The sequence below is a fragment of the Anguilla anguilla genome, chromosome 9 (genome assembly GCF_013347855.1).
Source record: "Anguilla anguilla isolate fAngAng1 chromosome 9, fAngAng1.pri, whole genome shotgun sequence".
Taxonomy (NCBI): Eukaryota; Metazoa; Chordata; class Actinopteri; order Anguilliformes; family Anguillidae; genus Anguilla; species Anguilla anguilla.
This window is the reverse complement of record NC_049209.1, coordinates 53936552-53942223: the sequence shown is the minus strand read 5'-3', so window position 1 is coordinate 53942223 and position 5672 is coordinate 53936552. Positions and strand designations below refer to the sequence as shown.

At 45.1% G+C, this 5672-nt stretch overlaps 1 protein-coding gene across 4 annotated transcripts in view; it reads right to left on the bottom strand.

Moving 5' to 3' along the window:
• Positions 1–762: 762 nt before the first annotated feature.
• LOC118234817 (transmembrane protein 151B-like) overlaps positions 763–5672 on the bottom strand; it is a 17690-nt gene continuing 12780 nt past the window's right edge. For 2 of the 4 annotated variants that reach the window (XM_035431605.1, XM_035431602.1), the window contains exons 3-5: positions 2076–5672; positions 1597–1779; positions 763–1369 (exon numbers count right to left, since the gene is read on the bottom strand). The exon at positions 2076–5672 is cut by the window's right edge and continues 2177 nt beyond it. The gene's annotated coding sequence lies outside the window, so the exon portion shown is untranslated. The remainder of the gene's footprint in view (positions 1370–1596; positions 1780–2075) is intronic. The other 2 variants (XM_035431604.1, XM_035431603.1) reach the window with 2 other exon arrangements.

Sequence of the window (5672 nt, the reverse complement as noted above, 5' to 3'; positions counted from 1 at the left end):
CGTATGCAACTGCATACCTGGCAACCCGCATTTAGCAGATTGCGTTTACTGCAGCGGGGAACTAATTAATGAGCTGGCAGGCAGGCAAACATCAGCTAACAGATGCTTATTAGCCATTTCACACCTGAGCCCGTGTTCAACAAAACATCAACGTCTTGTGTTTTGAGTGCAACACTGTCATTAGGGAAAGCTGCCACTCTCTCTCTCTTCTGCACCCTCTGCTGTTTATTTGTGGTACTGCACCTCATATCACAGCCAGAAAGTTTCTCACTTAAAGCACAGAAGGCAGTAAATAAAGGACAGTGAGTCAGATTACTGACACCACGGCACAGACCGAAGCGTCCTCCCCTGTGGATGGGGAAGTATTGATTCTCCTCTGATCAATATAAAAATCTCCACATAATTAATTAAGTGCCTCACTTACAGCTCAGCCATTCACAGAGGCCAGATGCATAATTGCTGCTGCAGGGCTAATCACTTCTAATGCCGTCCCCCACGTCACTTTTTTACCTACAGAAAATTAATGTTTATACATCGATTTAAATGTCCGTTCTTTGTTTTGTGTGTAGCTTACTGGCTGTGGTTTGTGTGTGCAGTACACACACACACACACACACCCACACACACACACATACATATACACACACTCATACACACGCACGGGGGATTGACATCTGTGTCAACTGGCAAATCCCGGCTTTGGCCACCAGAGGGCAGTCAGCTGCAGCACACTGACAGCGCAAACAGAAGAGAGCCACTGTGTTTCTGCGAAACGTTTTTATTGTCTGACAGGCCTGATGCATTTCACACATCACTCTCCGCTGTGCTCTGGGGAGGCTTTCACAGAGCTGAGACACCAGCGCAAAACTCACTGCACAGGCTGAGAGGCAGGCCTGAGCTGCTGCAGCAGCTTGAGTGTTGGGGCTGCATTATGGATGCATTAGAGCTCTCTCCCTCTCCCTCTCTCTCTTTCTCTCTCTTTCAGAGCTGCTTGCTCAGTTTGCGGGCCTGTCTCTCCTTGGCCTCGATGGCAGCCTTGGTGTCGAGCAGCTCCTCCAGCTGCCGGTGAATCTCTGCCATGTCCAGCTGCGCAGCCTGGCACTGCTCGCGCAGGTCCCGTCCCTCCTCTCTCAGCTGTGCAGCCAGCGCAGTCAGCTGCAGGTTCCTGTCCCGGCACAGAGCCTTCAGCTGCGCAGCCTCAGCCAGCAGAGCCTCCGCCGAGCACAGCACAGAGTCCCCCTGCTCCACCGACATGCCTGCAATGATGTCACTGCAAGGGAGGAAGCCCCACTGTGATGTCACTGTGGGAGAGAGAGAACTCCCAACTGTGATGTCACTGTGGGAGAGCGAGAACCCAGCTGTGATGTCACTGTGGGAGGGAGAGAAAAACCAGTTGTGATGTCACTATGAGAGAGAGAAAACCTACAATGTCACCCTTTGCAGAAAAAGAATATACTGCAATACACAGATATAAAATATATCATCAAAAAAAAAGGCATTGCAACACCGAGAAACATGGGCAAACATATAAACACAACACAATGGATATACACTGAAAGCTAAGGAATATACTTAGCCAGATATTGGGTATTATACCTGTGCATGAAATGAACTGCTCGTGTGTGGCATTGCTGCAGGACAGATCCCCGAGCCGTTCTGATAAACTGGTGCTGAACACTGACAATCAGCTTATTACAGCTTATCTATCCAGCTGCCTGCCTGTCTGTCTGTCTGTCTGCGTCTCTCTCTCTTCTGGTGCATTAAAACCAACACACACTTCTAGTTAAATGAACAAAAAGAACAGTAAAATTAGACCTTAGACATGAAAACTCTGATTTTAAAGCAGAGCTAAAAACACACAGGCAACATGTGGTTTGATCAATGGCCAGTGAAACCTTGCTCTAAAATGCAAGGTTATAACATGGTACAAGACATAAAAATGAAATTAGAAATTAATTACAACGTAAAAAAATAAAATAATAGTAGGCCTATATCCATTACAAGAGAATGGTTCTATGAATAAATTACAGTACAACAATTATTTCTGAATTAAGATTCTGTAATTTTCCACTTACCAAAGTGACGTAATGGAATAGCGCTGTATAATCTGAATCGCGAGCTCCGAACTCTTCCGCAGCTAGCGTCGGTGGTCGGTGCTGTTGCGTGCGGTCGCAGGAGACAGGCTCGTCTCCAGGGTTACAGTCCGTCTCCAAGGTAGTTCCCAAACAAATCTGCGCAACGGAAGCACAGCCGCGCGCTCTGCTCCCTCTATTGTCACCACTGACGCGAACCCATCCTAACCTGCTCGATAAAACCAGATTAGAGGCGCGAGGGAGATATGTAGAGAGGGAGGGAGAGAGAGGACTCCTTGGGATAAAGGTATCTGTTTATACAGACAAGTGAATAATAACAATGAAAGAAAAAACAACAAAAGATTATTGAAAAGCCCACTGTGCTTCATGCGACGTGCTTCATAAATGGAAGCACCAGATTCATAAGCACAGCGATTGACTCTAATGTTAATAAAATAAAATCAATGCAATTAAACCGTCAAGCAATCATTAATCCAGAAAATTGCTTCATTCAGTTCATTCAATCTCAAACCATGTGTAATGTAGGCTATGCAATAACGCCATAATGAATAATTAACAATGGCATTATTGAAGATATAATTATGCAAATATAACAGGTATGCAAATGTTTCCTAATTCAGGTTTTAACAAGCTGCCTCTGCACGTTTTTTAAATTTGTCATTTTTAGAGCATTAAAAGCTTTTCGATTTGTCAAAATATTGTCATTGCTGTAGTTGCCACTAGATGGGACTGACATTGTGGGAACTGCGTGTGTGCACAAGCGCACGCACGCACGCACACACATATACTCTTCCTCTTCGGAGTACAGTGCCCACATCCATTTCCGTCCTCCTCTCTGCATTGATCCGGGGATAAAAAAGCACCCCGCCCCCATCTCCTTCTAGAACCCCTGTAAATCATAGTGTTCTAGAATTTCGGGACATGAGTGTTTCTGGAACAGAGGTCTTGGTGAAACACACGGATAAAAAAAAACATGGAGGACAATAAGACATAAATAACATCACCGTTAACAGCAGCTCTGCGCGTGCTTTCAAACGCATTTGATATCTGCTGCACGTTCTGGAGCTGCGAAGGTCGAATATTTCAACAGTTAAACCATGTTTTCCCACACCACCCAAGTACACTAAAATCCAATACCTTTTTGAGCAAACATAAGCTCTCACTGCAAACAGACCGGTTCTTTACTCGTGATATTCACAAAACTAATAAAATGATTTATTTAATTTCATATTTTATACGGGCTCTCTTGGACAGGCCTTCATGAATATTGATGGGAACTGACACACAGTGATGAACGGCAGTGGGAAAACTGATCCATATCCAGTGAGCGATTAGCGAGCTGACCGTCGGATATCGGGTCTCGTCTCCGGTAGCCGGAGGGAGACAGTGAGGGAGGAATCGGCCGAAGCCGGTCACGATCGCCCCCTTTTAAAAGCGAGAGAGAGAGAGAACAGCCCGAGCAGCAGAGGACGCTGCGTCGGTCATTCGGGTCACGGCGCACGCTGCGTTGTGCTGATGGCAGGAGCAGCTGATCAGCGGCGCGTGAACGAGCGATGATCACTCTCCTCTTTATTGCCGCTATTATTTATTTACCGCGTCACCCGCTCGCGGAGGGAACGCCGCAGCCCCGGAAGACAGGCAGTGATTCCGAACAGCCACGCGCTGCGCTTGCGCTGTGACTCAGCTGAGAGCGCCACCACCTGGCAAGTCCAGCCTGCGGGATGTAGGCCACAGCGCTACAGCCCCTCATTGGAGCAGAGTTCTCAGCAGCCCGATCATTTCATCCAATCACAGCCCCGCTTTACGGCATACTCTCAAAACAGGTGCGTTAAAATCAACACATAACATGTCCTTTTTAACACACCTCCATTTTCAGGGGCAATGAGCCAAAGAGATGAACGGGATCCCTTTAGTGGGGGTGGGGCTGCCCTCCCCCCTCCAACTTCAAAATGCGAATATGTGAAGGTGTGGCATTCCAGGGCAGTGGGGTTCGAACCCGGCACCAGCCCAGCTCAACACACGGAAAACACAAGCCCACTTATATCAAGCAGTTCCTCTTTATTTTGATCGTCTTCATCATCATCATCATCATACACATCTGAAGTAGTAGTAGTAGCAGTAGTAGGAGTACTAGTAGTATTAATAGTAGGAATATAGAAGTATTTGTTTCCATATCTGTGGGATTTTTTTTTTTTTTTTGAGTGCACTGGTAAGCTTTAATGAACTTCTCCAAACACACTCCTCACACACTGATAGTCTGATAATTCACTCGCTGTTGTGCTGTACTGCGCCAGGACTTTAATTATGTGGCCTTGCATTACATGTGTTTGTGCTGATCCATGTGAGGACATTGTGTGTGTGTGTGTGCGCTGACTTTCTGACGTGTGTGTTCGAGTCTGTGTGCAGCACGAGAATTTGTGTGTGTGTATAAGCGCATTTATGTGAGAATGCGACTGGTGTGCGATTGGGTTTTAGCTTTGCCTGAGTATGTGTGTGTTCAGATTCATGCCTGTTTGGGCATGTGTGCGCACATGTATGTATGTGAGTGTGTCGGTGATCCAAAATGGCGGCAGGCGTAGCCGGAATGGCGGCTGATGCACACGGTCTTGAGCCTTAATGCCATCGGCATACGGCCGTCTTGTGCATTTTAATGTGTGCTTGATACTGCATCACCTCTAACATGGAGACATATCTTTAAAAAAAATGAATTTCTGAACAGTTATTTGGAAGTGTGAATGTTGTAAGTGTAAATGTTGATATTAGTGTAAATTTGAATGTGAATGTAGTTGTAAGTATAAATGTAAATGTAAGCATTAATATAAATGTGTATGAATGTTAATGTAAGTGTAATTGTTAACATAAGTGTGTTAATGTTAGTGTAAATGTTAACACTAATGTTAATGTACGTGCAAATGCCAATATGAGCGTAAACGTCAAAATAAGTTAGAGCTGCGCTCAACAAAATGTTAACACAGACATGCATGGGCACAGAGAAAAGAGGACGGTATTAAATCAGATTTTTTGGACTTTAATGCACTTTCAACTAATTATTTGGTTAAATACATTTGAGGACTTGACTGTGAGTGGAGTTTTACTAGACTGTGGCGGTGGAATTTTAATAGACTGGGGAGGTGGAGTTTTAGTAGACTGCGGGGGGAGTTTTAATAGCTTGGGGGGGTAGACTGTGGGGGTGGAGTTTTAATAGACTGTTAGTGGAGTTTTAGTAGACTGCGGGGGGAGTTTTAATAGCTTGGGGGGTAGACTGTGGGGGTGGAGTTTTAATTTAATCAACTGTGGGAGGAGTTTTAATTGACTGTGGGGTGGAGGGAAGTATTCACACTCAGACTCACTGAAAACATTTTTGTTTTGGGGACATCAAGCATGAAAATATAAACTTCTTACACAACATAACCAACACCTCAGTGCATCACACTAATGGGCATTTATCATTTTTGGGTTTTTTTTGAAAATTACAGAACTTTTTTTTCTCTGGGATTGTCAACTGACTTACTAACTCACCAACTCACTCTAACTGACCGATTCACTCACTCACTCTCTTCAACTGACCGATTCACTCAC